The sequence below is a fragment of the Passer domesticus genome, chromosome 4 (assembly GCF_036417665.1).
Source record: "Passer domesticus isolate bPasDom1 chromosome 4, bPasDom1.hap1, whole genome shotgun sequence".
NCBI lineage: Eukaryota > Metazoa > Chordata > Aves > Passeriformes > Passeridae > Passer > Passer domesticus.
Window position 1 is genome coordinate 11393494 of NC_087477.1, and position 22519 is coordinate 11416012.

Consider the following 22519-nt stretch of genomic DNA (forward strand, 5'->3'; position numbering starts at 1 on the left):
AATTTCAGTAGGCAGCCGGCCACTCCTTGCCACCGGGCACTGGACATGAATCATGGCGTTTCCCCAGAGAAACGAAAGACAGCAGGCCAGGTTCCTGATGTCAGTTTGCAGGAGGCAGTTGGCACTGTTAAACCAGCCACTGGTGCCTGTGGGGGAATTTGCTTCTAGGTGGTATCCTCATCTGTGCGGAATTTCAGCAGGCAGCCGGCCACTCCAGGCCACCGGGCACTGGACATGAACCATGGCCTTTCCCCAGAGAAACAAAAGTCACCAGGCCAGGTCACTGATGTCAGTTTGCAGGAGGCACTTGGCACTGTCAAACTACCAACAGTTGCCTGTGGGGGCACCTTGCATCTGGGAGCTATCCTCATCCGTGAGGAATTTCAACAGGCAGCCGGCCACTCCAGGCCGCCGTGCACTGGCACGAACGATGGCCTTTCCCCAGAGAAACAAAACTCCCCCGGCCAGGTTGCTGATGTCAGTTTGCAGGAGGCACTTGGCACTGTCAAACCAGCCACAGTTGCCTGTGCGGGCTCCTTTCATCTGGGAGGTATCCTCAACCGTGAGGAATTTCAGCTGGCGGCCGGCCACTACTCGCCACCAAGTCCTGCACAGGAACCATGGCCTTTCCCCAGAGAAACAAAAGTCACCAGGCCAGGTTCCTGATGTCAGTTTGCAGGAGGCACTTGGCACTGTCAAACCAGCCACAGTGGCCTGTGGGGGCATCTTGCATCCTTGTGGTATCCTCATCCGTGCGGAATTTCAGCAGGCAGCCGGCCACTCCAGGCCACCGGGCACTGGACACGAATGATGGCCTTTCCCCAGAGAAACAAAAGTCACCAGGCCAGGTTCCTGATGTCAGTTTGCAGGAGGCACTTGGCACTGTCAAACCAGCCACAGTTGCCTGTGCGGGCACCTTGCATCTAGGCGGTATACTGATCCGTTCGGAAGTTCCGCAGGCATCCGGCCACTCCGGTCCACCGTGCCCTGGATAACAACGATGGCCTTTCCCCTGAGAAACAAAAGTCACCAGGCCAGGTTCCTGATGTCAGTTTGCAGGAGGCACTTGGCACTGTCAAACCAGCCACAGGTGCCTGTGGGGGCATCTTGCATCCTTGTGGTATCCTGATCCGTGCGGAATTTCAGCAGGCAGCCAGCCACTCCAGGCCACGGGGCACTTGACACGAAACATGGCCATTCCCCAGAGAAACAAAAGTCACCAGGCCAGGTTCCTGATGTCAGTTTGCAGGAGGCACTTGGCACTGTCAAACCAGCCACAGGCGCCTGTGGTGGTACCTTTGGTCTGGGAGGCATCCTGATCCGTGCAGAATTTCAGCAGGCAGCCGGCCACTCCATGCCACCGGGCACTGGACATGAATCATGGCGTTTCCCCAGAGAAACAAAAGTCAGCAGGCCAGGTTCCTGATGTCAGTTTTCAGGAGGCACTTGGCACTATCAAAACACCCACAGGTGCCTGTGGGGGCCCCCTGCATCTGGGAGGTATCCTGATCCGTTCGTAATTTCAGCCGGCAGCCAGCCACTCCATGACACCGGGCACTGGACATGAATCATGGCGTTTCCCCAGAGAAACAAAAGTCAGCAGGCCAGGTTCCTGATGTCAGTTTGCAGGAGGCACTTGGCACTGTCAAACCAGACACAGGTGACTGTGGGGGCCCCTTGCATCTTGGATGTATCCTGATCCGTTCGGAATTTCAGCAGGCAGCCGGCCACTCCGGGCCACCGGGCCCAGGACACGAGCCATAGCCTTTCCCCTGGGAAACAAAAGTCAACATGCCAGGTTCCTGATGTCAGTTTGCAGGAGGCACTTGGCACTGTCAAACCAACCACAGTTGCCTGTGGGGGCACCTTGAATCTAGGAGGTATACTGATCCGTTCGGAATTTCAGCAGGCATCCGGCCACTCCGGTCCACCGTGCCCTGGATAACAACGATGGCCTTTCCCCTGAGAAACAAAAGTCAGCAGGCCAGGTTCCTGATGTCAGTTTGCAGGAGGCACTTGGCACTGTCAAAACAGCCACAGGCGCCTGTGGTGGTACCTTTGGTCTGGGAGGCATCCTGATCCGTGCGGAATTTCAACAGACAGCCGGCCAATCCGGGCCACCCGGCCCTGGACTTGAACCATGGCTTTTCCCCAGAGAAACAAAAGTCACCAGGCCAGGTTCCTGATGTCAGTTTGCAGGAGGCACTTGGCACTGTCAAACCAACCACAGCTGCCTGTGGGGGCCCCTTGCATCTGGGAGGTATCCTGATCCGTTCGGAATTTCAGTAGGCAGCCGGCCACTCCAAGCCACCGGGCACTGGACATGAATCATGGCGTTTCCCCAGAGAAACAAAAGACAGCAGGCCAGGTTCCCGATGTCAGTTTGCAGGAGGCACTTGGCAGTGTTAAACCAGCCACTGGTGCCTGTGGGGGCATTTGCTTCTAGGTGGTATCCTCATCTGTGCGGAATTTCAGCAGGCAGCCGGCCACTCCTAGCCACCGGGCACTGGACATGAACCATGGCCTTTCCCCAGAGAAACAAAAGTCACCAGGCCAGGTCACTGATGTCAGTTTGCAGGAGGCACTTGGCACTGTCAAACTACCAACAGCTGCCTGTGGGGGCAGCTTGCATCTGGGAGCTATCCTCAACCGTGAGGAATTTCAGCAGGCAGCCGGCCACTCCGGGCCACCGGGCCCAGGACACGAGCCATAGCCTTTCCCCTGGGAAACAAATGTCACCATTCCAGGTTCCTGATGTCAGTTTGCAGGAGGCACTTGGCACTGTCAAACCAACCACAGTTGCCTGTGGGGGCCCCTTGCATCTGGGAGGCATCCTGATCCGTTCGGAATTTCAGCAGGCAGCCGGCCACTCCATGCCACCGGGCACTGGACATGAATCATGGCGTTTCCCCAGAGAAACAAAAGTCAGCAGGCCAGGTTCCTGATGTCAGTTTGCAGGAGGCACTTGACACTGTTAAACCAGCCACTGGTGCCTATGGGGGCATTTGCTTCTAGGTGGTATCCTCATCTGTGCGGAATTTCAGCAGGCAGCCGGCCACTCCAAGCCACCGGGCACTGGACATGAACCATGGCCTTTCCCCAGAGAAACAAAAGTCACCATGCCAGGTCACTGATGTCAGTTTGCAGGAGGCACTTGGCACTGTCAAACTACCAACAGTTGCCTGTGGGGGCAGCTTGCATCTGGGAGGTATCCTCAACCGTGAGGAATTTTAACAGGCAGCCGGCCACTCCAGGCCGCCGTGCACTGGACACGAACGATGGCCTTTCCCCAGAGAAACAAAACTCCCCCGGCCAGGTTCCTGATGTCAGTTTGCAGGAGGCACTTGGCACTGTCAAACCAGCCACAGTTGCCTGTGCGGGCTCCTTTCATCTGGGAGGTATCCTCAACCGTGAGGAATTTCAGCTGGCGGCCGGCCACTACTCGCCACCAAGCCCTGCACAGGAACCATGGCCTTTCCCCAGAGAAACAAAACTCACCAGGCCAGGTTCCTGATGTCAGTTTGCAGGAGGCACTTGGCACTGTCAAACCAGCCACAGGTGCCTGTGGGGGCATCTTGCATCCTTGTGGTATCCTCATCCGTGCGGAATTTCAGCAGGCAGCCGGCCGCTCCTGGCCATTGGGCACTGGACACGAACGATGGCCTTTCCCCAGAGAAACAAAAGTCACCAGGCCAGGTTCCTGATGTCAGTTTGCAGGAGGCACTTGGCACTGTCAAACCAGCCACAGTTGCCTGTGCGGGCACTTTGCATCTAGGCGGTATACTGATCCGTTCGGAATTTCCGCAGGCATCCGGCCACTCCGGTCCACCGTGCCCTGGATAAAAACGATGGCCTTTCCCCTGAGAAACAAAAGTCACCAGGCCAGGTTGCTGATGTCAGTTTGCAGGAGGCACTTGGCACTGTCAAACCAACCACAGTTGCCTGTGCGGGCCCCTTGCATCTGGGAGGCATCCTGATCCGTTCGGAATTTCAGCAGGCAGCCGGCCACTCCAGGCCACCGGGCCCTGGATACGAACCATGGCCTTTCCCCAGAGAAACAAAAGTCAGCAGGCCAGGTTCCTGATGTCAGTTTGCAGGAGGCACTTGGCACTGTCAAACCAGCCACAGGTGCCTGTGCGGGCACCTTGCATCTAGGCGGTATACTGATCCGTTCGGAAGTTCCGCAGGCATCCGGCCACTCCGGTCCACCGTGCCCTGGATAACAACGATGGCCTTTCCCCTGAGAAACAAAAGTCACCAGGCCAGGTTCCTGATGTCAGTTTGCAGGAGGCACTTGGCACTGTCAAACCAGCCACAGGTGCCTGTGGGGGCATCTTGCATCCTTGTGGTATCCTGATCCGTTCGGAATTTCAGCAGGCAGCCGGCCACTCCAGGCCACGGGGCACTTGACATGAAACATGGCCATTCCCCAGAGAAACAAAAGTCACCATGCCAGGTTCCTGATGTCAGTTTGCAGGAGGCACTTGGCACTGTCAAAACAGCCACAGGCGCCTGTGGTGGTACCTTTGGTCTGGGAGGCATCCTGATCCGTGCGGAATTTCAGCAGACAGCCAGCCAATCCGGGCCACCCGGCCCTGGACTTGAACCATGGCCTTTCCCCAGAGAAACAAAAGTCACCAGGCCAGGTTCCTGATGTCAGTTTGCAGGAGGCACTTGGCACTGTGAAACCAGCCACAGGTGCCTGTGGGGGCCCCTTGCATCTGGGAGGTATCCTGATCCGTTCGGAATTTCAGTAGGCAGCCGGCCACTCCATGCCACCGGGCACTGGACATGAATCATGGCGTTTCCCCAGAGAAACGAAAGACAGCAGGCCAGGTTCCTGATGTCAGTTTGCAGGAGGCACTTGGCACTGTTAAACCAGCCACTGGTGCCTGTGGGGGAATTTGCTTCTAGGTGGTATCGTCATCTGTGCGGAATTTCAGCAGGCAGCCGGCCACTCCAGGCCACCGGGCACTGGACATGAACCATGGCCTTTCCCCAGAGAAACAAAAGTCACCAGGCCAGGTCACTGATGTCAGTTTGCAGGAGGCACTTGGCACTGTCAAACTACCAACAGTTGCCTGTGGGGGCAGCTTGCATCTGGGAGCTATCCTCAACCGTGAGGAATTTCAGCAGGCAGCCGGCCACTCCAGGCCGCCGTGCACTGGACACGAACGATGGCCTTTCCCCAGAGAAACAAAACTCCCCCGGCCAGGTTGCTGATGTCAGTTTGCAGGAGGCACTTGGCACTGTCAAACCAGCCACAGTTGCCTGTGCGGGCTCCTTTCATCTGGGAGGTATCCTCAACCGTGAGGAATTTCAGCTGGCGGCCGGCCACTACTCGCCACCAAGCCCTGCACAGGAACCATGGCCTTTCCCCAGAGAAACAAAAGTCACCAGGCCAGGTTCCTGATGTCAGTTTGCAGGAGGCACTTGGCACTGTCAAACCAGCCACAGTTGCCTGTGGGGGCATCTTGCATCCTTCTGGTATCCTCATCCGTGCGGAATTTCAGCAGGCAGCCGGCCACTCCAGGCCACCGGGCACTGGACACGAATGATGGCCTTTCCCCAGAGAAACAAAAGTCACCAGGCCAGTTCCTGATGTCAGTTTGCAGGAGGCACTTGGCACTGTCAAACCAGCCACAGTTGCCTGTGCGGGCACCTTGCATCTAGGCGGTATACTGATCCATTCGGAAGTTCCGCAGGCATCCGGCCACTCCGGTCCACCGTGCCCTGGATAACAACGATGGCCTTTCCCCTGAGAAACAAAAGTCACCAGGCCAGGCTCCTGATGTCAGTTTGCAGGAGGCACTTGGCACTGTCAAACCAGCCACAGGTGCCTGTGGGGGCATCTTGCATCCTTGTGGTATCCTGATCCGTGCGGAATTTCAGCAGGCAGCCAGCCACTCCAGGCCACGGGGCACTTGACACGAAACATGGCCATTCCCCAGAGAAACAAAAGTCACCAGGCCAGGTTCCTGATGTCAGTTTGCAGGAGGCACTTGGCACTGTCAAACCAGCCACAGGCGCCTGTGGTGGTACCTTTGGTCTGGGAGGCATCCTCATCCGTGCGGAATTTCAACAGACAGCAGGTCAATCCGGGCCACCCGGCCCTGGACTTGAACCATGGCCTTTCCCCAGAGAAACAAAAGTCACAGGCCAGGTTCCTGATGTCAGTTTTCAGGAGGCACTTGGCACTATCAAACCACCCACAGGTGCCTGTGGGGTCCCCCTGCATCTGGGAGGTATCCTGATCCGTTCGTAATTTCAGCAGGCAGCCAGCCACTCCATGCCACCGGGCACTGGACATGAATCATGGCGTTTCCCCAGAGAAACAAAAGTCAGCCGGCCAGGTTCCTGATGTCAGTTTGCAGGAGGCACTTGGCACTGTCAAACCAGCCACAGGTGCCTGTGGGGGCGCCTTGCATCTGAGAGATATCCTGATCCGTGCAGAATTTCAGCAGGCATCTAGGCACTACGGGCTACGGGGCTCAGAAGTGGAACGATGGCCTTGCCCCAGAGAAACAAAGTCACCAGGCCAGGTTCCTGATGTCAGTTTGCAGGAGGCACTTGGCACTGTCAAACCAGCCACAGGTGCCTGTGGGGGCCCCTTGCATCTTGGATGTATCCTGATCCGTTCGGAATTTCAGCAGGCAGCCGGCCACTCCGGGCCACCGGGCCCAGGACACGAGCCATAGCCTTTCCCCTGGGAAACAAACGTCACCATGCCAGGTTCCTGATGTCAGTTTGCAGGAGGCACTTGGCACTGTCAAACCAACCACAGTTGCCTGTGGGGGCACCTTGAATCTAGGAGGTATACTGATCCGTTCGGAATTTCCGCAGGCATCCGGCCACTCCGGTCCACCGTGCCCTGGATAACAACGATGGCCTTTCCCCTGAGAAACAAAAGTCACCAGGCCAGGTTCCTGATGTCAGTTTGCAGGAGGCACTTGGCAATGTCAAACCAGCCACAGGTGCCTGTGGGGGCATCTTGCATCCTTGTGGTATCCTGATCCGTTCGGAATTTCAGCAGGCAGCCGGCCACTCCAGGCCACGGGGCACTTGACACGAACCATGGCCATTCCACAGAGAAACAAAAGTCAGCAGGCCAGGTTCCTGATGTCAGTTTGCAGGAGGCACTTGGCACTGTCAAAACAGCCACAGGCGCCTGTGGTGGTACCTTTGGTCTGGGAGGCATCCTGATCCGTGCGGAATTTCAACAGACAGCCGGCCAATAAGGGCCACACGGCCCTGGACTTGAACCATGGCTTTTCCCCAGAGAAACAAAAGTCACCAGGCCAGGTTCCTGATGTCAGTTTGCAGGAGGCACTTGGCACTGTCAAACCAGCCACAGTTGCCTGTGGGGGCCCCTTCCATCTGGGAGGTATCCTGATCCGTTCGGAATTTCAGTAGGCAGCCGGCCACTCCAAGCCACCGGGCACTGGACATGAATCATGGCGTTTCCCCAGAGAAACAAAAGACAGCAGGCCAGGTTCCCGATGTCAGTTTGCAGGAGGCACTTGGCAGTGTTAAACCAGCCACTGGTGCCTGTGGGGGCATTTGCTTCTAGGTGGTATCCTCATCTGTGCGGAATTTCAGCAGGCAGCCGGCCACTCCTAGCCACCGGGCACTGGACATGAACCATGGCCTTTCCCCAGAGAAACAAAAGTCACCAGGCCAGGTCACTGATGTCAGTTTGCAGGAGGCACTTGGCACTGTCAAACTACCAACAGTTTCCTGTGGGGGCAGCTTGCATCTGGGAGCTATCCTCAACCGTGAGGAATTTCAGCAGGCAGCCGGCCACTCCGGGCCACCGGGCCCAGGACACGAGCCATAGCCTTTCCCCTGGGAAACAAAAGTCACCATTCCAGGTTCCTGATGTCAGTTTGCAGGAGGCACTTGGCACTGTCAAACCAACCACAGTTGCCTGTGGGGGCCCCTTGCATCTGGGAGGCATCCTGATCCGTTCGGAATTTCAGTAGGCAGCCGGCCACTCCATGCCACCGGGCACTGGACATGAATCATGGCGTTTCCCCAGAGAAACAAAAGTCAGCAGGCCAGGTTCCTGATGTCAGTTTGCAGGAGGCACTTGACACTGTTAAACCAGCCACTGGTGCCTATGGGGGCATTTGCTTCTAGGTGGTATCCTCATCTGTGCGGAATTTCAGCAGGCAGCCGGCCACTCCAAGCCACCGGGCACTGGACATGAACCATGGCCTTTCCCCAGAGAAACAAAAGTCACCAGGCCAGGTCACTGATGTCAGTTTGCAGGAGGCACTTGGCACTGTCAAACTACCAACAGTTGCCTGTGGGGGCAGCTTGCATCTGGGAGGTATCCTCAACCGTGAGGAATTTTAACAGGCAGCCGGCCACTCCAGGCCGCCGTGCACTGGACACGAACGATGGCCTTTCCCCAGAGAAACAAAACTCCCACGGCCAGGTTCCTGATGTCAGTTTGCAGGAGGCACTAGGCACTGTCAAACCAGCCACAGTTGCCTGTGCGGGCTCCTTTCATCTGGGAGGTATCCTCAACCGTGAGGAATTTCAGCTGGCGGCCGGGCACTACTCGCCACCAAGCCCTGCACAGGAACCATGGCCTTTCCCCAGAGAAACAAAACTCACCAGGCCAGGTTCCTGATGTCAGTTTGCAGGAGGCACCTGGCACTGTCAAACCAGCCACAGGTGCCTGTGGGGGCATCTTGCATCCTTGTGGTATCCTCATCCGTGCGGAATTTCAGCAGGCAGCCGGCCACTCCTGGCCACCGGGCACTGGACACGAACGATGGCCTTTCCCCAGAGAAACAAAAGTCACCAGGCCAGGTTCCTGATGTCAGTTTGCAGGAGGCACTTGGCACTGTCAAACCAGCCACAGTTGCCTGTGCGGGCACCTTGCATCTAGGCGGTATACTGATCCGTTCGGAATTTCCGCAGGCATCCGGCCACTCCGGTCCACCGTGCCCTGGATAAAAACGATGGCCTTTCCCCTGAGAAACAAAAGTCACCAGGCCAGGTTGCTGATGTCAGTTTGCAGGAGGCACTTGGCACTGTCAAACCAACCACAGTTGCCTGTGCGGGCCCCTTGCATCTGGGAGGCATCCTAATCCGTTCGGAATTTCAGCAGGCAGCCGGACACTCCATGCCACCGGGCACTGGACATGAATCATGGCGTTTCCCCAGAGAAACAAAACTCACCAGGCCAGGTTCCTGATGTCAGTTTGCAGGAGGCACTTGGCACTATTAAACCAGCCACTGGTGCCTGTGGGGGCATTTGCTTCTCGGTGGTATCCTCATCTGTGCGGAATTACAGCAGGCAGCCGGGCACTCCAGGCCGCCGTGCACTGGACACGAACGATGGCCTTTCCCCAGAGAAACAAAACTCCCCCGGCCAGGTTGCTGATGTCAGTTTGCAGGAGGCACTTGGCACTGTGAAACCAGCCACAGTTGCCTGTGCGGGCTCCTTTCATCTGGGAGGTATCCTCAACCGTGAGGAATTTCAGCTGGCGGCCGGCCACTACTCGCCACCAAGCCCTGCACAGGAACCATGGCCTTTCCCCAGAGAAACAAAAGTCACCAGGCCAGGTTCCTGATGTCAGTTTGCAGGAGGCACTTGGCACTGTCAAACCAGCCACAGTTGCCTGTGGGGGCATCTTGCATCCTTGTGGTATCCTCATCCGTGCGGAATTTCAGCAGGCAGCCGGCCACTCCTGGCCACCGGGCACTGGACACGAACGATGGCCTTTCCCCAGAGAAACAAAAGTCACCAGGCCAGGTTCCTGATGTCAGTTTGCAGGAGGCACTTGGCACTGTCAAACCAACCACAGTTGCCTTTGCGGGCCCCTTGCATCTGGGAGGCATCCTGATCCGTTCGGAATTTCAGCAGGCAGCCGGCCACTCCATGCCACCGGGCACTGGACATGAATCATGGCGTTTCCCCAGAGAAACAAAAGTCAGCAGGCCAGGTTCCTGATGTCAGTTTGCAGGAGGCACTTGGCACTGTTAAACCAGCCACTGGTGCCTGTGGGGGCATTTGCTTCTAGGTGGTATCCTCATCTGTGCGGAATTTCAGCAGGCAGCCGGCCACTACTAGCCACCGGGCACTGCACATGAACCATGGCCTTTCCCCAGAGAAACAAAAGTCACCAGGCCAGGTCACTGATGTCAGTTTGCATGAGGCACTTGGCACTGTCAAACTACCAACATTTGCCTGTGGGGGCACCTTGCATCTGGGAGCTATCCTGATCCGTTCAGAATTTCAGCAGGCAGCCGGCCACTCCAGGCCGCCGTGCACTGGACACGAACGATGGCCTTTCCCCAGAGAAACAAAACTCCCCCGGCCAGGTTGCTGATGTCATTTTGCAGGAGGCACTTGGCACTGTCAAACCAGCCACAGCTGCCTGTGCGGGCTCCTTTCATCTGGGAGGTATCCTCAACCGTGAGGAATTTCAGCAGGCAGCCGGCCACTCCGGGCCACCGGGCACTGTACACGATCTATGGCCTTTCCCCAGAGAAACAAAAGTCACCAGGCCAGGTTCCTGATGTCAGTTTGCAGGAGGCACTAGGCACTGTCAAACCAGCCACAGTTGCCTGTGCGGGCACCTTGCATCTAGGCGGTATACTGATCCGTTCGGAAGTTCCGCAGGCATCCGGCCACTCCGGTCCACCGTGCCCTGGATAACAACGATGGCCTTTCCCCTGAGAAACAAAGTCACCAGGCCAGGTTCCTGATGTCAGTTTGCAGGAGGCACTTGGCACTGTCAAACCAGCCACAGGTGCCTGTGGGGGCCCCTTGCATCTGGGAGGTATCCTGATCCGTTCGGAATTTCAGCAGGCAGCCGGCCACTCCGGGCCACCGGGCCCAGGACACGAGCCATAGCCTTTCCCCTGGGAAACAAAAGTCACCATGCCAGGTTCCTGATGTCAGTTTGCAGAAGGCGCTTGGCACTGTCAAACCAACCACAGTTGCCTGTGGGGGCCCCTTGCATCTGGGAGACATCCTGATCTGTTCGGAATTTCAGCAGGCAGCCGGCCACTCCATGCCACCGGGCCCTGGACATGAATCATGGCGTTTCCCCAGAGAAACAAAAGTCAGCAGGCCAGGTTCCTGATGTCAGTTTGCAGGAGGCGCTTGGCACTGTCAAACCAGCCACAGGTGCCTGTGGGGGCCCCTTGCATCTGGGAGGTATCCTGATCCGTTCGGAATTTCAGCAGGCAGCCGGCCACTCCGGGCCACAGGGCCCAGGACACGAGCCATAGCCTTTCCCCTGGGAAACAAAAGTCACCATGCCAGGTTCCTGATGTCAGTTTGCAGAAGGCGCTTGGCACTGTCAAACCAACCACAGTTGCCTGTGGGGGCCCCTTGCATCTGGGAGACATCCTGATCTGTTCGGAATTTCAGCAGGCAGCCGGCCACTCCATGCCACCGGGCACTGGACATGAATCATGGCGTTTCCCCAGAGAAACAAAAGTCAGCAGGCCAGGTTCCTGATGTCAGTTTGCAGGAGGCACTTGGCACTGTTAAACCAGCCACTATTGCCTGTGGGGGCACCTTGCATCTCGGAGTTATCCTAAATTGTGAGGAATTTCAGCAGACGACCGGCCACTACTGGCCACTAGGCCCTGGACACAAACCATGGCATTTCCCCTGAGAAGCAAAAGGCACCAGGCCAGGTTCCTGATGTCAGTTTGCAGGAGGCACTTGGCACTGTCAAACCAGCCACAGTTGCCTATGGGGGCACCTTGCATCTGGGAGCTATCCTCAACCGTGAGGACTTTCAGCAGGCGCCCGGCCACTACTCGCCACAGAGCCCTGCACAGGAACCATGGCCTTTCCCCAGAAAAACAAAACTCAGCAGGCCAGGTTCCTGATGTCAGTTTGCAGGAGGCACTTGGCACTGTCAAACCAGCCACAGTTGCCTGTGGGGGCATCTTGCATCCTTGTGGTATCCTCATCCGTGAGGAATTTCAGCAGGCGGACGGCCACTCCAGGCCACCGGGCACTGGACACGAACGATGGCCTTTCCCCAGAGAAACGAAAGTCACCAGGCCATATTCCTGATGTCAGTTTGCAGGAGGCACTTGGCACTGTCAAACCAGCCACAGTTGCCTGTGGGGGCACCTTGCATCTAGGCTGTATACTGATCCGTTCAGAATTTCCGCAGGCATCCAGCCATTCCGGTCCACCGTGCCCTGGACATGAACCATGACCTTTCCCCAGAGAAACAAAACTCACCAGGCCAGGTTCCTGATGTCAGTTTGCAGGAGGCACCTGGCACTGTCAAACCAGCCAGAGTTGCCTGTGGTGTTACCTTAGGTCTGGGAGGCATCCTCATCCGTTCGGAATTTCAACAGACAGCCGGCCAATCCGGGCCACCGGGCCCTGGACTTGAACTATGGCCTTTCCCCAGAGAAACAGAAGTCACCAGGCCAGGTTCCTGATGTCAGTTTGCAGGAGGCACTTGGCACTGTCAAACCAGCCACAGGTGCCTGTGGGGGCCCCTTGCATCTGGGAGGTATCCTGATCCGTTCGGAATTTCAGCAGGCAGCCGGCCACTGCGGGCCGCCGTGCACTGGACACGAACGATGGCCTTTCCCCTGAGAAACAAAACTCCCCCGGCCAGGTTCCTGATGTCAGTTTGCAGGAGGCACTTGGCACTGTCAAACCAGCCACAGTTGCCTGTGGGGGCATCTTGCATCCTTGTGGTATCCTCATCCGTGCGGAATTTCAGCAGGCAGCCGGCCACTCCAGGCCACGGGGCACTTGACATGAAACATGGCCATTCCCCAGAGAAACAAAAGTCACCATGCCAGGTTCCTGATGTCAGTTTGCAGGAGGCACTTGGCACTGTCAAAACAGCCACAGGCGCCTGTGGTGGTACCTTTGGTCTGGGAGGCATCCTGATCCGTGCCGAATTTCAACAGACCGCCAGCCAATCCGGGCCACCCGGCCCTGGACTTGAACCATGGCCTTTCCCCAGAGAAACAAAAGTCACCAGGCCAGGTTCCTGATGTCAGTTTGCAGGAGGCACTTGGCACTGTCAAACCAGCCACAGGTGCCTGTGGGGGCCCCTTGCATCTGGGAGGTATCCTGATCCGTTCGGAATTTCAGTAGGCAGCCGGCCACTCCATGCCACCGGGCACTGGACATGAATCATGGCGTTTCCCCAGAGAAACGAAAGACAGCAGGCCAGGTTCCTGATGTCAGTTTGCAGGAGGCACTTGGCACTGTTAAACCAGCCGCTGGTGCCTGTGGGGGAATTTGCTTCTAGGTGGTATCCTCATCTGTGCGGAATTTCAGCAGGCAGCCGGCCACTCCAGGCCACCGGGCACTGGACATGAACCATGGCCTTTCCCCAGAGAAACAAAAGTCACCAGGCCAGGTCACTGATGTCAGTTTGCAGGAGGCACTTGGCACTGTCAAACTACCAACAGTTGCCTGTGGGGGCAGCTTGCATCTGGGAGCTATCCTCAACCGTGAGGAATTTCAGCAGGCAGCCGGCCACTCCAGGCCGCCGTGCACTGGACACGAACGATGGCCTTTCCCCAGAGAAAAAAAACTCCCCCGGCCAGGTTGCTGATGTCAGTTTGCAGGAGGCACTTGGCACTGTCAAACCAGCCACAGTTGCCTGTGCGGGCTCCTTTCATCTGGGAGGTATCCTCAACCGTGAGGAATTTCAGCTGGCGGCCGGCCACTACTCGCCACCAAGCCCTGCACAGGAACCATGGCCTTTCCCCAGAGAAACAAAAGTCACCAGGCCAGGTTCCTGATGTCAGTTTGCAGGAGGCACTTGGCACTGTCAAACCAGCCACAGTTGCCTGTGGGGGCATCTTGCATCCTTCTGGTATCCTCATCCGTGCGGAATTTCAGCAGGCAGCCGGCCACTCCAGGCCACCGGGCACTGGACACGAATGATGGCCTTTCCCCAGAGAAACAAAAGTCACCAGGCCAGGTTCCTGATGTCAGTTTGCAGGAGGCACTTGGCACTGTCAAACCAGCCACAGTTGCCTGTGCGGGCACCTTGCATCTAGGCGGTATACTGATCCGTTCGGAAGTTCCGCAGGCATCCGGCCACTCCGGTCCACCGTGCCCTGGATAACAACGATGGCCTTTCCCCTGAGAAACAAAAGTCACCAGGCCAGGTTCCTGATGTCAGTTTGCAGGAGGCACTTGGCACTGTCAAACCAGCCACAGGTGCCTGTGGCGGCCCCTTGCATCCTTGTGGTATCCTGATCCGTGCGGAATTTCAGCAGGCAGCCGGACACTCCATGCCACCGGGCACTGGACATGAATCATGGCGTTTCCCCAGAGAAACAAAACTCACCAGGCCAGGTTCCTGATGTCAGTTTGCAGGAGGCACTTGGCACTATTAAACCAGCCACTGGTGCCTGTGGGGGCATTTGCTTCTCGGTGGTATCCTCATCTGTGCGGAATTACAGCAGGCAGCCGGGCACTCCAGGCCGCCGTGCACTGGACACGAACGATGGCCTTTCCCCAGAGAAACAAAACTCCCCCGGCCAGGTTGCTGATGTCAGTTTGCAGGAGGCACTTGGCACTGTGAAACCAGCCACAGTTGCCTGTGCGGGCTCCTTTCATCTGGGAGGTATCCTCAACCGTGAGGAATTTCAGCTGGCGGCCGGCCACTACTCGCCACCAAGCCCTGCACAGGAACCATGGCCTTTCCCCAGAGAAACAAAAGTCACCAGGCCAGGTTCCTGATGTCAGTTTGCAGGAGGCACTTGGCACTGTCAAACCAGCCACAGTTGCCTGTGGGGGCATCTTGCATCCTTGTGGTATCCTCATCCGTGCGGAATTTCAGCAGGCAGCCGGCCACTCCTGGCCACCGGGCACTGGACACGAACGATGGCCTTTCCCCAGAGAAACAAAAGTCACCAGGCCAGGTTCCTGATGTCAGTTTGCAGGAGGCACTTGGCACTGTCAAACCAACCACAGTTGCCTTTGCGGGCCCCTTGCATCTGGGAGGCATCCTGATCCGTTCGGAATTTCAGCAGGCAGCCGGCCACTCCATGCCACCGGGCACTGGACATGAATCATGGCGTTTCCCCAGAGAAACAAAAGTCAGCAGGCCAGGTTCCTGATGTCAGTTTGCAGGAGGCACTTGGCACTGTTAAACCAGCCACTGGTGCCTGTGGGGGCATTTGCTTCTAGGTGGTATCCTCATCTGTGCGGAATTTCAGCAGGCAGCCGGCCACTACTAGCCACCGGGCACTGCACATGAACCATGGCCTTTCCCCAGAGAAACAAAAGTCACCAGGCCAGGTCACTGATGTCAGTTTGCATGAGGCACTTGGCACTGTCAAACTACCAACATTTGCCTGTGGGGGCACCTTGCATCTGGGAGCTATCCTGATCCGTTCAGAATTTCAGCAGGCAGCCGGCCACTCCAGGCCGCCGTGCACTGGACACGAACGATGGCCTTTCCCCAGAGAAACAAAACTCCCCCGGCCAGGTTGCTGATGTCATTTTGCAGGAGGCACTTGGCACTGTCAAACCAGCCACAGTTGCCTGTTCGGGCTCCTTTCATCTGGGAGGTATCCTCAACCGTGAGGAATTTCAGCAGGCAGCCGGCCACTCCGGGCCACCGGGCACTGTACACGATCTATGGCCTTTCCCCAGAGAAACAAAAGTCACCAGGCCAGGTTCCTGATGTCAGTTTGCAGGAGGCACTAGGCACTGTCAAACCAGCCACAGTTGCCTGTGCGGGCACCTTGCATCTAGGCGGTATACTGATCCGTTCGGAAGTTCCGCAGGCATCCGGCCACTCCGGTCCACCGTGCCCTGGATAACAACGATGGCCTTTCCCCTGAGAAACAAAAGTCACCAGGCCAGGTTCCTGATGTCAGTTTGCAGGAGGCACTAGGCACTGTCAAACCAGCCACAGGTGCCTGTGGGGGCGCCTTGCATCTGAGAGATATCCTGATCCGTGCAGAATTTCAGCAGGCATCTAGCCACTCCGGGCTACGGGGCTCAGAAGTGGAACGATGGCCTTGCCCCAGAGAAACAAAGTCACCAGGCCAGGTTCCTGATGTCAGTTTGCAGGAGGCACTTGGCACTGTCAAACCAGCCACAGTTGCCTGTGGGGGCCCCTTGCATCTGGGAGGTATCCTGATCCGTTCGGAATTTCAGCAGGCAGCCGGCCACTCCGGGCCACCGGGCCCAGGACACGAGCCATAGCCTTTCCCCTGGGAAACAAAAGTCACCATGCCAGGTTCCTGATGTCAGTTTGCAGGAGGCACTTGGCACTGTCAAACCAACCACAGTTGCCTGTGGAGGCCCCTTGCATCTGGGAGGTATCCTGATCCGTTCGGAATTTCAGCAGGCAGCCGGCCACTCCGGGCCACCAGGCCCAGGACACGAGCCATAGCCTTGCCCCTGGGAAACAAAAGTCACCATTCCAGGTTCCTGATGTCAGTTTGCAGAAGGCGCTTGGCACTGTCAAACCAACCACAGTTGCCTGTGGGGGCCCCTTGCATCTGGGAGACATCCTGATCTGTTCGGAATTTCAGCAGGCAGCCGGCCACTCCATGCCACCGGGCACTGGACATGAATCATGGCGTTTCCCCAGAGAAACAAAAGTCAGCAGGCCAGGTTCCTGATGTCAGTTTGCAGGAGGCACTTGGCACTGTCAAACCAGCCACTGGTGCCTGTGGGGGCGCCTTGCATCTGCGAGATATCCTGATCCGTGCAGAATTTCAGCAGGCATCTAGCCACTCCGGGCTACGGGGCTCAGAAGTGGAACGATGGCCTTGCCCCAGAGAAACAAAGTCACCAGGCCAGGTTCCTGATGTCAGTTTGCAGGAGGCACTTGGCACTGTCAAACCAGCCACAGTTGCCTGTGGGGGCCCCTTGCATCTGGGAGGTATCCTGATCCGTTCGGAATTTCAGCAGGCAGCCGGCCACTCCGGGCCACCGGGCCCAGGACACGAGCCATAGCCTTTCCCCTGGGAAACAAAAGTCACCATGCCAGGTTCCTGATGTCAGTTTGCAGAAGGCGCTTGGCACTGTCAAACCAACCACAGTTGCCTGTGGGGGCCCCTTGCATCTGGGAGACATCCTGATCTGTTCGGAATTTCAGCAGGCAGCCGGCCACTCCATGCCACCGGGCCCTGGACATGAATCATGGCGTTTCCCCAGAGAAACAAAAGTCAGCAGGCCAGGTTCCTGATGTCAGTTTGCAGGAGGCGCTTGGCACTGTCAAACCAGCCACAGGTGCCTGTGGGGGCCCCTTGCATCTGGGAGGTATCCTGATCCGTTCGGAATTTCAGCAGGCAGCCGGCCACTCCGGGCCACAGGGCCCAGGACACGAGCCATAGCCTTTCCCCTGGGAAACAAAAGTCACCATGCCAGGTTCCTGATGTCAGTTTGCAGAAGGCGCTTGGCACTGTCAAACCAACCACAGTTGCCTGTGGGGGCCCCTTGCATCTGGGAGACATCCTGATCTGTTCGGAATTTCAGCAGGCAGCCGGCCACTCCATGCCACCGGGCACTGGACATGAATCATGGCGTTTCCCCAGAGAAACAAAAGTCAGCAGGCCAGGTTCCTGATGTCAGTTTGCAGGAGGCACTTGGCACTGTTAAACCAGCCACTATTGCCTGTGGGGGCACCTTGCATCTCGGAGTTATCCTAAATTGTGAGGAATTTCAGCAGACGACCGGCCACTACTGGCCACTAGGCCCTGGACACAAACCATGGCATTTCCCCTGAGAAGCAAAAGGCACCAGGCCAGGTTCCTGATGTCAGTTTGCAGGAGGCACTTGGCACTGTCAAACCAGCCACAGTTGCCTATGGGGGCACCTTGCATCTGGGAGCTATCCTCAACCGTGAGGACTTTCAGCAGGCGCCCGGCCACTACTCGCCACAGAGCCCTGCACAGGAACCATGGCCTTTCCCCAGAAAAACAAAACTCAGCAGGCCAGGTTCCTGATGTCAGTTTGCAGGAGGCACTTGGCACTGTCAAACCAGCCACAGTTGCCTGTGGGGGCATCTTGCATCCTTGTGGTATCCTCATCCGTGAGGAATTTCAGCAGGCGGACGGCCACTCCAGGCCACCGGGCACTGGACACGAACGATGGCCTTTCCCCAGAGAAACGAAAGTCACCAGGCCATATTCCTGATGTCAGTTTGCAGGAGGCACTTGGCACTGTCAAACCAGCCACAGTTGCCTGTGGGGGCACCTTGCATCTAGGCTGTATACTGATCCGTTCAGAATTTCCGCAGGCATCCAGCCATTCCGGTCCACCGTGCCCTGGACATGAACCATGACCTTTCCCCAGAGAAACAAAACTCACCAGGCCAGGTTCCTGATGTCAGTTTGCAGGAGGCACCTGGCACTGTCAAACCAGCCAGAGTTGCCTGTGGTGTTACCTTAGGTCTGGGAGGCATCCTCATCCGTTCGGAATTTCAACAGACAGCCGGCCAATCCGGGCCACCGGGCCCTGGACTTGAACTATGGCCTTTCCCCAGAGAAACAGAAGTCACCAGGCCAGGTTCCTGATGTCAGTTTGCAGGAGGCACTTGGCACTGTCAAACCAGCCACAGGTGCCTGTGGGGGCCCCTTGCATCTGGGAGGTATCCTGATCCGTTCGGAATTTCAGCAGGCAGCCGGCCACTGCGGGCCGCCGTGCACTGGACACGAACGATGGCCTTTCCCCTGAGAAACAAAACTCCCCCGGCCAGGTTCCTGATGTCAGTTTGCAGGAGGCACTTGGCACTGTCAAACCAGCCACAGTTGCCTGTGGGGGCATCTTGCATCCTTGTGGTATCCTCATCCGTGCGGAATTTCAGCAGGCAGCCGGCCACTCCAGGCCACGGGGCACTTGACATGAAACATGGCCATTCCCCAGAGAAACAAAAGTCACCATGCCAGGTTCCTGATGTCAGTTTGCAGGAGGCACTTGGCACTGTCAAAACAGCCACAGGCGCCTGTGGTGGTACCTTTGGTCTGGGAGGCATCCTGATCCGTGCGGAATTTCAACAGACCGCCAGCCAATCCGGGCCACCCGGCCCTGGACTTGAACCATGGCCTTTCCCCAGAGAAACAAAAGTCACCAGGCCAGGTTCCTGATGTCAGTTTGCAGGAGGCACTTGGCACTGTCAAACCAGCCACAGGTGCCTGTGGGGGCCCCTTGCATCTGGGAGGTATCCTGATCCGTTCGGAATTTCAGTAGGCAGCCGGCCACTCCATGCCACCGGGCACTGGACATGAATCATGGCGTTTCCCCAGAGAAACGAAAGACAGCAGGCCAGGTTCCTGATGTCAGTTTGCAGGAGGCACTTGGCACTGTTAAACCAGCCGCTGGTGCCTGTGGGGGAATTTGCTTCTAGGTGGTATCCTCATCTGTGCGGAATTTCAGCAGGCAGCCGGCCACTCCAGGCCACCGGGCACTGGACATGAACCATGGCCTTTCCCCAGAGAAACAAAAGTCACCAGGCCAGGTCACTGATGTCAGTTTGCAGGAGGCACTTGGCACTGTCAAACTACCAACAGTTGCCTGTGGGGGCAGCTTGCATCTGGGAGCTATCCTCAACCGTGAGGAATTTCAGCAGGCAGCCGGCCACTCCAGGCCGCCGTGCACTGGACACGAACGATGGCCTTTCCCCAGAGAAAAAAAACTCCCCCGGCCAGGTTGCTGATGTCAGTTTGCAGGAGGCACTTGGCATTGTCAAACCAGCCACAGTTGCCTGTGCGGGCTCCTTTCATCTGGGAGGTATCCTCAACCGTGAGGAATTTCAGCTGGCGGCCGGCCACTACTCGCCACCAAGCCCTGCACAGGAACCATGGCCTTTCCCCAGAGAAACAAAAGTCACCAGGCCAGGTTCCTGATGTCAGTTTGCAGGAGGCACTTGGCACTGTCAAACCAGCCACAGTTGCCTGTGGGGGCATCTTGCATCCTTCTGGTATCCTCATCCGTGCGGAATTTCAGCAGGCAGCCGGCCACTCCAGGCCACCGGGCACTGGACACGAATGATGGCCTTTCCCCAGAGAAACAAAAGTCACCAGGCCAGGTTCCTGATGTCAGTTTGCAGGAGGCACTTGGCACTGTCAAACCAGCCACAGTTGCCTGTGCGGGCACCTTGCATCTAGGCGGTATACTGATCCGTTCGGAAGTTCCGCAGGCATCCGGCCACTCCGGTCCACCGTGCCCTGGATAACAACGATGGCCTTTCCCCTGAGAAACAAAAGTCACCAGGCCAGGTTCCTGATGTCAGTTTGCAGGAGGCACTTGGCACTGTCAAACCAGCCACAGGTGCCTGTGGCGGCCCCTTGCATCCTTGTGGTATCCTGATCCGTGCGGAATTTCAGCAGGCAGCCAGCCACTCCAGGCCACGGGGCACTTGACACGAAACATGGCCATTCCCCAGAGAAACAAAAGTCACCAGGTCAGGTTCCTGATGTCAGTTTGCAGGAGGCACTTGGCACTGTCAAACCAGCCACAGGCGCCTGTGGTGGTACCTTTGGTCTGGGAGGCATCCTCATCCGTTCGGAATTTCAACAGACAGCAGGTCAATCCGGGCCACCCGGCCCTGGACTTGAACCATGGCCTTTCCCCAGAGAAACAAAAGTCACAGGCCAGGTTCCTGATGTCAGTTTTCAGGAGGCACTTGGCACTATCAAACCACCCACAGGTGCCTGTGGGGTCCCCCTGCATCTGGGAGGTATCCTGATCCGTTCGTAATTTCAGCAGGCAGCCAGCCACTCCATGCCACCGGGCACTGGACATGAATCATGGCGTTTCCCCAGAGAAACAAAAGTCACCAGGCCAGGTTCCTGATGTCAGTTTGCAGGAGGCACTTGGCACTGTCAAACCAGCCACAGGTGCCTGTGGGGGCCCCTTGCATCTTGGATGTATCCTGATCCGTTCGGAATTTCAGCAGGCAGCCGGCCACTCCGGGCCACCGGGCCCAGGACACGAGCCATAGCCTTTCCCCTGGGAAACAAAAGTCACCATGCCAGGTTCCTGATGTCAGTTTGCAGGAGGCACTTGGCACTGTCAAACCAGCCACAGTTGCCTGTGGGGGCACCTTGAATCTAGGAGGTATACTGATCCGTTCGGAATTTCCGCAGGCATCCGGCCACTCCGGTCCACCGTGCCCTGGATAAAAACGATGGCCTTTCCCCTGAGAAACAAAAGTCACCAGGCCAGGTTCCTGATGTCAGTTTGCAGGAGGCACTAGGCAATGTCAAACCAGCCACAGGTGCCTGTGGGGGCATCTTGCATCCTTGTGGTATCCTGATCTGTTCGGAATTTCAGCAGGCAGCCGGCCACTCCAGGCCATGGGGCACTTGACACGAACCATGGCCATTCCACAGAGAAACAAAAGTCAGCAGGCCAGGTTCCTGATGTCAGTTTGCAGGAGGCACTTGGCACTGTCAAAACAGCCACAGGCGCCTGTGGTGGTACCTTTGGTCTGGGAGGCATCCTGATCCGTGCGGAATTTCAACAGACACCCGGCCAATCCGGGCCACCCGGCCCTGGACTTGAACCATGGCTTTTCCCCAGAGAAACAAAAGTCACCAGGCCAGGTTCCTGATGTCAGTTTGCAGGAGGCACTTGGCACTGTCAAACCAGCCACAGTTGCCTGTGGGGGCCCCTTGCATCTGGGAGGTATCCTGATCCGTTCGGAATTTCAGTAGGCAGCCGGCCACTCCAAGCCACCGGGCACTGGACATGAATCATGGCGTTTCCCCAGAGAAACAAAAGTCAGCAGGCCAGGTTCCCGATGTCAGTTTGCAGGAGGCACTTGGCAGTGTTAAACCAGCCACTGGTGCCTGTGGGGGCATTTGCTTCTAGGTGGTATCCTCATCTGTGCGGAATTTCAGCAGGCAGCCGGCCACTCCTAGCCACCGGGCACTGGACATGAACCATGGCCTTTCCCCAGAGAAACAAAAGTCACCAGGCCAGGTCACTGATGTCAGTTTGCAGGAGGCACTTGGCACTGTCAAACTACCAACAGTTGCCTGTGGGGGCAGCTTGCATCTGGGAGCTATCCTCAACCGTGAGGAATTTCAGCAGGCAGCCGGCCACTCCGGGCCACCGGGCCCAGGACACGAGCCATAGCCTTTCCCCTGGGAAACAAAAGTCACCATTCCAGGTTCCTGATGTCAGTTTGCAGAAGGCGCTTGGCACTGTCAAACCAACCACAGTTGCCTGTGGGGGCCCCTTGCATCTGGGAGACATCCTGATCTGTTCGGAATTTCAGCAGGCAGCCGGCCACTCCATGCCACCAGGCACTGGACATGAATCATGGCGTTTCCCCAGAGAAACAAAAGTCAGCAGGCCAGGTTCCTGATATCAGTTTGCAGGAGGCACTTGGCACTGTCAAACCAGCCACAGGTGCCTGTGGGGGCGCCTTGCATCTGAGAGATATCCTGATCCGTGCAGAATTTCAGCAGGCATCTAGCCACTCCGTGCTACGGGGCTCAGAAGTGGAACGATGGCCTTGCCCCAGAGAAACAAAGTCACCAGGCCAGGTTCCTGATGTCAGTTTGCAGGAGGCACTTG